The sequence below is a fragment of the Hippocampus bargibanti genome, linkage group LG13 (genome assembly GCF_051943395.1).
Source record: "Hippocampus bargibanti isolate YZ-2025 linkage group LG13, ASM5194339v1, whole genome shotgun sequence".
Lineage (NCBI taxonomy): Eukaryota > Metazoa > Chordata > Actinopteri > Syngnathiformes > Syngnathidae > Hippocampus > Hippocampus bargibanti.
Genome location: NC_142746.1, coordinates 2,999,534 through 3,009,761, shown reverse-complemented (window position 1 = coordinate 3,009,761; position 10,228 = coordinate 2,999,534). Strand labels below are relative to the sequence as shown.

Below are 10,228 nucleotides of genomic sequence, written 5' to 3'. Positions count from 1 at the left end.
GTGTTATTTGTGTCGTGTTGTCAAATAGGTGCATGTGAGTCCAGCTGATGCGTTTTCGTGGGTAACTTTTCTTTGACTTCCAATGCAATCCGTTTCGTCCATTCATTCCGGGTAGAGTGAACGCTGGCGCGAATGGTTGCCTCTGTTCACTCGCACAAAAAAAACGTTCTTATCCCGTGACTGTAAAGTGGCCTTTAGAGCTTTGAAAGGCGCTTAAAATGTTATGTATAACTATGAATATTATGTGGTGAAATGGTTGATCACGAGATCAGTGTCGCTGTGTGATTACGTCAGCAGAGGGCGTCAAGGACCAGACGGACAGTAATCATAATAAATGTCAAAAGAAAAGGATAGGGAATTAAACCCAAAATGCTGAAGATACTAAAAGGAGAGGAGTAGCGTTACCTTACATTGCAGGGCTGTCTGAAAAACTACAGAGTCCTTTGGCAACACAAAATTCCTACTTATTTCAAACCGATAAACACTTGAAGGCAAAATTGAGTACATCCAAAAGATAAGCTTTCAAATGAAAAACAAAGTAATGTAGTTTATTCAATACATTGGAAAAATTAAAATTATAAAGAGCAAAACATGGGGGAGACTAAACAAATTCTCAAAAAAAAAAAAACTTTATCAACACCGCATGGGATAATACGAGTGGGCCTCAATCTGCAGTACATATGCACCTCAACTAGCTACCGCTCATTTGACGACAATGAGGTTAAAATTGTAGCGAAAGGAAAATAGATGGTTTGAAAGGGGAGTAAAAGAAGCTGTCCAGCACGCAGAAGCCCAGTTCTGCTTCGCGTACGAGTACTGTCATGACGGTCCCCCATGCGGACAGCTCCCTCTGCCGGAAAGCCATATCGTTACACGCAGCGACTCAAGAGTAAAATCAACGTGTGGGAAGCCGTTTAAAATCGCGTCGGGGGTGATCGTGAAATGAAAAGTGAAATCGGATCGCGAACGGGAGAGACCATTTCTCGGCCCACAGTATTTGGGGTGGCTGCAAAAAAAAAAAAAAAAGCTTACAGCACCTGGTATTCCCAGGCGGTCTCCCATCCAAGTACTAACCAGGCCCGACCCTGCTTAGCTTCCGAGATCGGACGAGATCGGGCGTTCTCAGGGTAGTATGGCCGTAAGCGAGGGAGTGTGCCAGAAAATCCCTCTTTATAGTGTTGCAGGGAGAGCGTCTTTCTTTGCTCATGGTGTTCGTTCTTGTCGGGTGATGGTTATTTGGTTTTCCAAATACAGGCTTGAATCGATGAAGGTGTTATTTGTGTCGTGTTGTCAAATAGGTGCATGTGAGTCCAGCTGATGCGTTTTCGTGGGTAACTTTTCTTTGACTTCCAATGCAATCCGTTTCGTCCATTCATTCCGGGTAGAGTGAACGCTGGCGCGAATGGTTGCCTCTGTTCGCGATGATTTCACTTTTCATTTCATGATCACATTTTAAACGGCACACAAAAAAAAACGTTCTTATCCCGTGACTGTAAAGTGGCCTTTAGAGCTTTGAAAGGCGCTTAAAATGTTATGTATAACTATGAATATTATGTGGTGAAATGGTTGATCCCGAGATCAGTGTCGCTGTGTGATTACGTCAGCAGAGGGCGTCAAGGACCAGACGGACAGTAATCATAATAAATGTCAAAAGAAAAGGATAGGGAATTAAACCCAAAATGCTGAAGATACTAAAAGGAGAGGAGTAGCGTTACCTTACATTGCAGGGCTGTCTGAAAAACTACAGAGTCCTTTGGCAACACAAAATTCCTACTTATTTCAAACCGATAAACACTTGAAGGCAAAAATGAGTACATCCAAAAGATAGGCTGTCAAATGAAAAACAAAGTAATGTAGTTCATTCAATACATTGGAAAAATGAAAATTATAAAGAGCAAAACATGGGGGAGACTAAACAAATTCTCAAAAAAAAAATACTTTATCAACACCGCTGGGATAATACTAGTGGGCCTCAATCTGCAGTACATATGCACCTTAAAGCTAGCTACCGCTCATTTGACGACAATGAGGTTAAAATTGTAGCGAAAGGAAAATAGATGGTTTGAAAGGGGAGTAAAAGAAGCTGTCCAGCACGCAGAAGCCCAGTTCTGCTTCGCGTACGAGTACTGTCATGACGGTCCCCCATGCGGACAGCTCCCTCTGCCGGAAAGCCATATCGTTACACGCAGCGACTCAAGAGTAAAATCAACGTGTGGGAAGCCGTTTAAAATCGCGTCGGGGGTGATCGTGAAATGAAAAGTGAAATCGGATCGCGAACGGGAGAGACCATTTCTCGGCCCACAGTGTTTGGGGTGGCTGCAAAAAAAAAAAAAAAAAGCTTACAGCACCTGGTATTCCCAGGCGGTCTCCCATCCAAGTACTAACCAGGCCCAACCCTGCTTAGCTTCCGAGATTGGACGAGATCGGGCGTTCTCAGGGTAGTATGGCCGTAAGCGAGGGAATCTGCCAGAAAATCCCTCTTTATAGTGTTGCAGGGAGAGCGTCTTTCTTTGCTCATGGTGTTCGTTCTTGTCGGATGATGGTTATTTGGTTTTCCAAATACAGGCTTGAATCGATGAAGGTGTTATTTGTGTCGTGTTGTCAAATAAGGCGCATGTGAGTCCAGCTGATGCGTTAACGTGGGTAACTTTTCTTTGACTTCCAATGCAATCCGTTTCGTCCATTCATTCCGGGTAGAGTGAACGCTGGCGCGAATGGTTGCCTCTGTTCACTCGCACAAAAAACGTTCTTATCCCGTGACTGTAAAGTGGGCTTTAGAGCTTTGAAAGGCGCTTAAAATGTTATGTATAACTATGAATATTATGTGGTGAAATGGTTGATCACGAGATCAGTGTCGCTGTGTGATTACGTCAGCAGAGGGCGTCAAGGACCAGACGGACAGTAATCATAATAAATGTCAAAAGAAAAGGATAGGGAATTAAACCCAAAATGCTGAAGATACTAAAAGGAGAGGAGTAGCGTTACCTTACATTGCAGGGCTGTCTGAAAAACTACAGAGTCCTTTGGCAACACAAAATTCCTACTTATTTCAAACCGATAAACACTTGAAGGCAAAATTGAGTACATCCAAAAGATAAGCTTTCAAATGAAAAACAAAGTAATGTAGTTTATTCAATACATTGGAAAAATGAAAATTATAAAGAGCAAAACATGGGGGAGACTAAACAAATTCTCAAAAAAAAAAAAACTTTATCAACACCGCATGGGATAATACGAGTGGGCCTCAATCTGCAGTACATATGCACCTCAACTAGCTACCGCTCATTTGACGACAATGAGGTTAAAATTGTAGCGAAAGGAAAATAGATGGTTTGAAAGGGGAGTAAAAGAAGCTGTCCAGCACGCAGAAGCCCAGTTCTGCTTCGCGTACGAGTACTGTCATGACGGTCCCCCATGCGGACAGCTCCCTCTGCCGGAAAGCCATATCGTTACACGCAGCGACTCAAGAGTAAAATCAACGTGTGGGAAGCCGTTTAAAATCGCGTCGGGGGTGATCGTGAAATGAAAAGTGAAATCGGATCGCGAACGGGAGAGACCATTTCTCGGCCCACAGTATTTGGGGTGGCTGCAAAAAAAAAAAAAAAAGCTTACAGCACCTGGTATTCCCAGGCGGTCTCCCATCCAAGTACTAACCAGGCCCGACCCTGCTTAGCTTCCGAGATCGGACGAGATCGGGCGTTCTCAGGGTAGTATGGCCGAAAGCGAGGGAGTGTGCCAGAAAATCCCTCTTTATAGTGTTGCAGGGAGAGCGTCTTTCTTTGCTCATGGTGTTCGTTCTTGTCGGGTGATGGTTATTTGGTTTTTCCAAATACAGGCTTGAATCGATGAAGGTGTTATTTGTGTCGTGTTGTCAAATAGGTGCATGTGAGTCCAGCTGATGCGTTTTCGTGGGTAACTTTTCTTTGACTTCCAATGCAATCCGTTTCGTCCATTCATTCCGGGTAGAGTGAACGCTGGCGCGAATGGTTGCCTCTGTTCACTCGCACAAAAAAAACGTTCTTATCCCGTGACTGTAAAGTGGCCTTTAGAGCTTTGAAAGGCGCTTAAAATGTTATGTATAACTATGAATATTATGTGGTGAAATGGTTGATCACGAGATCAGTGTCGCTGTGTGATTACGTCAGCAGAGGGCGTCAAGGACCAGACGGACAGTAATCATAATAAATGTCAAAAGAAAAGGATAGGGAATTAAACCCAAAATGCTGAAGATACTAAAAGGAGAGGAGTAGCGTTACCTTACATTGCAGGGCTGTCTGAAAAACTACAGAGTCCTTTGGCAACACAAAATTCCTACTTATTTCAAACCGATAAACACTTGAAGGCAAAAATGAGTACATCCAAAAGATAGGCTGTCAAATGAAAAACAAAGTAATGTAGTTTATTCAATACATTGGAAAAATTAAAATTATAAAGAGCAAAACATGGGGGAGACTAAACAAATTCTCAAAAAAAAAAACTTTATCAACACCGCATGGGATAATACGAGTGGGCCTCAATCTGCAGTACATATGCACCTCAACTAGCTACCGCTCATTTGACGACAATGAGGTTAAAATTGTAGCGAAAGGAAAATAGATGGTTTGAAAGGGGAGTAAAAGAAGCTGTCCAGCACGCAGAAGCCCAGTTCTGCTTCGCGTACGAGTACTGTCATGACGGTCCCCCATGCGGACAGCTCCCTCTGCCGGAAAGCCATATCGTTACACACAGCGACTCAAGAGTAAAATCAACGTGTGGGAATCCGTTTAAAATCGCGTCGGGGGTGATCGTGAAATGAAAAGTGAAATCGGATCGCGAACGGGAGAGACCATTTCTCGGCCCACAGTATTTGGGGTGGCTGCAAAAAAAAAAAAAAAAAGCTTACAGCACCTGGTATTCCCAGGCGGTCTCCCATCCAAGTACTAACCAGGCCCAACCCTGCTTAGCTTCCGAGATCGGACGAGATCGGGCGTTCTCAGGGTAGTATGGCCGTAAGCGAGGGAGTGTGCCAGAAAATCCCTCTTTATAGTGTTGCAGGGAGAGCGTCTTTCTTTGCTCATGGTGTTCGTTCTTGTCGGGTGATGGTTATTTGGTTTTCCAAATACAGGCTTGAATCGATGAAGGTGTTATTTGTGTCGTGTTGTCAAATAGGTGCATGTGAGTCCAGCTGATGCGTTTTCGTGGGTAACTTTTCTTTGACTTCCAATGCAATCCGTTTCGTCCATTCATTCCGGGTAGAGTGAACGCTGGCGCGAATGGTTGCCTCTGTTCACTCGCACAAAAAAAACGTTCTTATCCCGTGACTGTAAAGTGGCCTTTAGAGCTTTGAAAGGCGCTTAAAATGTTATGTATAACTATGAATATTATGTGGTGAAATGGTTGATCACGAGATCAGTGTCGCTGTGTGATTACGTCAGCAGAGGGCGTCAAGGACCAGACGGACAGTAATCATAATAAATGTCAAAAGAAAAGGATAGGGAATTAAACCCAAAATGCTGAAGATACTAAAAGGAGAGGAGTAGCGTTACCTTACATTGCAGGGCTGTCTGAAAAACTACAGTCCTTTGGCAACACAAAATTCCTACTTATTTCAAACCGATAAACACTTGAAGGCAAAATTGAGTACATCCAAAAGATAAGCTTTCAAATGAAAAACAAAGTAATGTAGTTTATTCAATACATTGGAAAAATTAAAATTATAAAGAGCAAAACATGGGGGAGACTAAACAAATTCTCAAAAAAAAAAAAACTTTATCAACACCGCATGGGATAATACGAGTGGGCCTCAATCTGCAGTACATATGCACCTCAACTAGCTACCGCTCATTTGACGACAATGAGGTTAAAATTGTAGCGAAAGGAAAATAGATGGTTTGAAAGGGGAGTAAAAGAAGCTGTCCAGCACGCAGAAGCCCAGTTCTGCTTCGCGTACGAGTACTGTCATGACGGTCCCCCATGCGGACAGCTCCCTCTGCCGGAAAGCCATATCGTTACACGCAGCGACTCAAGAGTAAAATCAACGTGTGGGAAGCCGTTTAAAATCGCGTCGGGGGTGATCGTGAAATGAAAAGTGAAATCGGATCGCGAACGGGAGAGACCATTTCTCGGCCCACAGTATTTGGGGTGGCTGCAAAAAAAAAAAAAAAAGCTTACAGCACCTGGTATTCCCAGGCGGTCTCCCATCCAAGTACTAACCAGGCCCGACCCTGCTTAGCTTCCGAGATCGGACGAGATCGGGCGTTCTCAGGGTAGTATGGCCGTAAGCAAGGGAGTGTGCCAGAAAATCCCTCTTTATAGTGTTGCAGGGAGAGCGTCTTTCTTTGCTCATGGTGTTCGTTCTTGTCGGGTGATGGTTATTTGGTTTTTCCAAATACAGGCTTGAATCGATGAAGGTGTTATTTGTGTCGTGTTGTCAAATAGGTGCATGTGAGTCCAGCTGATGCGTTTTCGTGGGTAACTTTTCTTTGACTTCCAATGCAATCCGTTTCGTCCATTCATTCCGGGTAGAGTGAACGCTGGCGCGAATGGTTGCCTCTGTTCACTCGCACAAAAAAAACGTTCTTATCCCGTGACTGTAAAGTGGCCTTTAGAGCTTTGAAAGGCTCTTAAAATGTTATGTATAACTATGAATATTATGTGGTGAAATGGTTGATCACGAGATCAGTGTCGCTGTGTGATTACGTCAGCAGAGGGCGTCAAGGACCAGACGGACAATAATCATAATAAATGTCAAAAGAAAAGGATAGGGAATTAAACCCAAAATGCTGAAGATACTAAAAGGAGAGGAGTAGCGTTACCTTACATTGCAGGGCTGTCTGAAAAACTACAGAGTCCTTTGGCAACACAAAATTCCTACTTATTTCAAACCGATAAACACTTGAAGGCAAAATTGAGTACATCCAAAAGATAAGCTTTCAAATGAAAAACAAAGTAATGTAGTTTATTCAATACATTGGAAAAATTAAAATTATAAAGAGCAAAACATGGGGGAGACTAAACAAATTCTCAAAAAAAAAAAAACTTTATCAACACCGCATGGGATAATACGAGTGGGCCTCAATCTGCAGTACATATGCACCTCAACTAGCTACCGCTCATTTGACGACAATGAGGTTAAAATTGTAGCGAAAGGAAAATAGATGGTTTGAAAGGGGAGTAAAAGAAGCTGTCCAGCACGCAGAAGCCCAGTTCTGCTTCGCGTACGAGTACTGTCATGACGGTCCCCCATGCGGACAGCTCCCTCTGCCGGAAAGCCATATCGTTACACGCAGCGACTCAAGAGTAAAATCAACGTGTGGGAAGCCGTTTAAAATCGCGTCGGGGGTGATCGTGAAATGAAAAGTGAAATCGGATCGCGAACGGGAGAGACCATTTCTCGGCCCACAGTATTTGGGGTGGCTGCAAAAAAAAAAAAAAAAGCTTACAGCACCTGGTATTCCCAGGCGGTCTCCCATCCAAGTACTAACGAGGCCCGACCCTGCTTAGCTTCCGAGATCGGACGAGATCGGGCGTTCTCAGGGTAGTATGGCCGTAAGCGAGGGAGTGTGCCAGAAAATCCCTCTTTATAGTGTTGCAGGGAGAGCGTCTTTCTTTGCTCATGGTGTTCGTTCTTGTCGGGTGATGGTTATTTGGTTTTCCAAATACAGGCTTGAATCGATGAAGGTGTTATTTGTGTCGTGTTGTCAAATAGGTGCATGTGAGTCCAGCTGATGCGTTTTCGTGGGTAACTTTTCTTTGACTTCCAATGCAATCCGTTTCGTCCATTCATTCCGGGTAGAGTGAACGCTGGCGCGAATGGTTGCCTCTGTTCACTCGCACAAAAAAAACGTTCTTATCCCGTGACTGTAAAGTGGCCTTTAGAGCTTTGAAAGGCGCTTAAAATATTATGTATAACTATGAATATTATGTGGTGAAATGGTTGATCACGAGATCAGTGTCGCTGTGTGATTACGTCAGCAGAGGGCGTCAAGGACCAGACGGATAGTAATCATAATAAATGTCAAAAGAAAAGGATAGGGAATTAAACCCAAAATGCTGAAGATACTAAAAGGAGAGGAGTAGCGTTACCTTACATTGCAGGGCTGTCTGAAAAACTACAGAGTCCTTTGGCAACACAAAATTCCTACTTATTTCAAACCGATAAACACTTGAAGGCAAAATTGAGTACATCCAAAAGATCAGCTTTCAAATGAAAAACAAAGTAATGTAGTTTATTCAATACATTGGAAAAATTAAAATTATAAAGAGCAAAACATGGGGGAGACTAAACAAATTCTCAAAAAAAAAAAAACTTTATCAACACCGCATGGGATAATACGAGTGGGCCTCAATCTGCAGTACATATGCACCTCAACTAGCTACCGCTCATTTGACGACAATGAGGTTAAAATTGTAGCGAAAGGAAAATAGATGGTTTGAAAGGGGAGTAAAAGAAGCTGTCCAGCACGCAGAAGCCCAGTTCTGCTTCGCGTACGAGTACTGTTATGACGGTCCCCCATGCGGACAGCTCCCTCTGCCGGAAAGCCATATCGTTACACGCAGCGACTCAAGAGTAAAATCAACGTGTGGGAAGCCGTTTAAAATCGCGTCGGGGGTGATCGTGAAATGAAAAGTGAAATCGGATCGCGAACGGGAGAGACCATTTCTCGGCCCACAGTATTTGGGGTGGCTGCAAAAAAAAAAAAAAAAGCTTACAGCACCTGGTATTCCCAGGCGGTCTCCCATCCAAGTACTAACCAGGCCCGACCCTGCTTAGCTTCCGAGATCGGACAAGATCGGGCGTTCTCAGGGTAGTATGGCCATAAGCGAGGGAGTGTGCCAGAAAATCCCTCTTTATAGTGTTGCAGGGAGAGCGTCTTTCTTTGCTCATGGTGTTCGTTCTTGTCGGGTGATGGTTATTTGGTTTTTCCAAATACAGGCTTGAATCGATGAAGGTGTTATTTGTGTCGTGTTGTCAAATAGGTGCATGTGAGTCCAGCTGATGCGTTTTCGTGGGTAACTTTTCTTTGACTTCCAATGCAATCCGTTTCGTCCATTCATTCCGGGTAGAGTGAACGCTGGCGCGAATGGTTGCCTCTGTTCGCGATCCGATTTCACTTTTCATTTCATGATCACCCCCGACGCGATTTTAAACGGCTTCCCACACAAAAAAAACGTTCTTATCCCGTGACTGTAAAGTGGCCTTTAGAGCTTTGAAAGGCGCTTAAAATGTTATGTATAACTATGAATATTATGTGGTGAAATGGTTGATCCCGAGATCAGTGTCGCTGTGTGATTACGTCAGCAGAGGGAGTTAAGGACCAGACGGAGAGTAATCATAATAAATGTCAAAAGAAAAGGATAGGGAATTAAACCCAAAATGCTGAAGATACTAAAAGGAGAGGAGTAGCGTTACTTTACATTGCAGGGCTGTCTGAAAAACTACAGAGTCCTTTGGCAACACAAAATTCCTACTTATTTCAAACCGATAAATACTTGAAGGCAAAAATGAGTACATCCAAAAGATAGGCTGTCAAATGAAAAACAAAGTAATGTAGTTCATTCAATACATTGGAAAAATGAACATTATAAAGAGCAAAACATGGGGGAGACTAACCAAATTCTCAAAAAAAAAATACTTTAGCAACACCGCTGGGATAATACTAGTGGGCCTCAATCTGCAGTACATATACACCTTAAAGATAGCTACCGCTCATTTGACGACAATGAGGTTAAAATTGTAGCGAAAGGAAAATAGATGGTTTGAAAGGGGAGTAAAAGAAGCTGTCCAGCACGCAGAAGCCCAGTTCTGCTTCGCGTACGAGTACTGTCATGACGGTCCCCCATGCGGACAGCTCCCTCTGCCGGAAAGCCATATCGTAACACGCAGCGACTCAAGAGTAAAATCAACGTGTGGGAAGCCGTTTAAAATCGCGTCGGGGGTGATCGTGAAATGAAAAGTGAAATCGGATCGCGAGCGGGAGAGACCATTTCTCGGCCCACAGTGTTTGGGGTGGCTGCAAAAAAAAAAAAAAAAGCTTACAGCACCTGGTATTCCCAGACGGCCTCCCATCCAAGTACTAACCAGGCCCAACCCTGCTTAGCTTCCGAGATTGGACGAGATCGGACGTTCTCAGGGTAGTATGGCCGTAAGCGCGGGAATCTGCCAGAAAATACCTCTTTATAGTGTTGCAGGGAGAGCGTCTTTCTTTGCTCATGGTGTTCGTTCTTGTCGGATGATGGTTATTTGTTT

General features: G+C 43.7%; 8 non-coding genes across 8 annotated transcripts; all 8 read right to left on the bottom strand.

Moving 5' to 3' along the window:
• Window positions 1–1,025: 1,025 nt before the first annotated feature.
• Window positions 1,026–1,144, bottom strand: LOC148889008 (5S ribosomal RNA). Its single transcript, XR_016117064.1, has one exon. It is a non-coding gene; the product is annotated as a 5S ribosomal RNA (ribosomal RNA).
• A 1,192-nt stretch (window positions 1,145–2,336) lies between these two features.
• LOC148889007 (5S ribosomal RNA) lies at window positions 2,337–2,455 on the bottom strand. Its single transcript, XR_016117003.1, has one exon. It is a non-coding gene; the product is annotated as a 5S ribosomal RNA (ribosomal RNA).
• Window positions 2,456–3,605: 1,150 nt separating this feature from the next.
• LOC148889006 (5S ribosomal RNA) lies at window positions 3,606–3,724 on the bottom strand. Its single transcript, XR_016116998.1, has one exon. It is a non-coding gene; the product is annotated as a 5S ribosomal RNA (ribosomal RNA).
• A 1,151-nt stretch (window positions 3,725–4,875) lies between these two features.
• Window positions 4,876–4,994, bottom strand: LOC148889005 (5S ribosomal RNA). The gene has a single exon (XR_016117068.1). It is a non-coding gene; the product is annotated as a 5S ribosomal RNA (ribosomal RNA).
• Window positions 4,995–6,143: 1,149 nt separating this feature from the next.
• On the bottom strand, window positions 6,144–6,262 carry LOC148889004 (5S ribosomal RNA). Its single transcript, XR_016117063.1, has one exon. It is a non-coding gene; the product is annotated as a 5S ribosomal RNA (ribosomal RNA).
• Window positions 6,263–7,414: 1,152 nt separating this feature from the next.
• Window positions 7,415–7,533, bottom strand: LOC148889003 (5S ribosomal RNA). Its single transcript, XR_016117007.1, has one exon. It is a non-coding gene; the product is annotated as a 5S ribosomal RNA (ribosomal RNA).
• Window positions 7,534–8,684: 1,151 nt separating this feature from the next.
• LOC148889002 (5S ribosomal RNA) lies at window positions 8,685–8,803 on the bottom strand. The gene has a single exon (XR_016117004.1). It is a non-coding gene; the product is annotated as a 5S ribosomal RNA (ribosomal RNA).
• A 1,208-nt stretch (window positions 8,804–10,011) lies between these two features.
• Window positions 10,012–10,130, bottom strand: LOC148889001 (5S ribosomal RNA). The gene has a single exon (XR_016117018.1). It is a non-coding gene; the product is annotated as a 5S ribosomal RNA (ribosomal RNA).
• Between the last annotated feature and the right edge of the window lie 98 nt (window positions 10,131–10,228).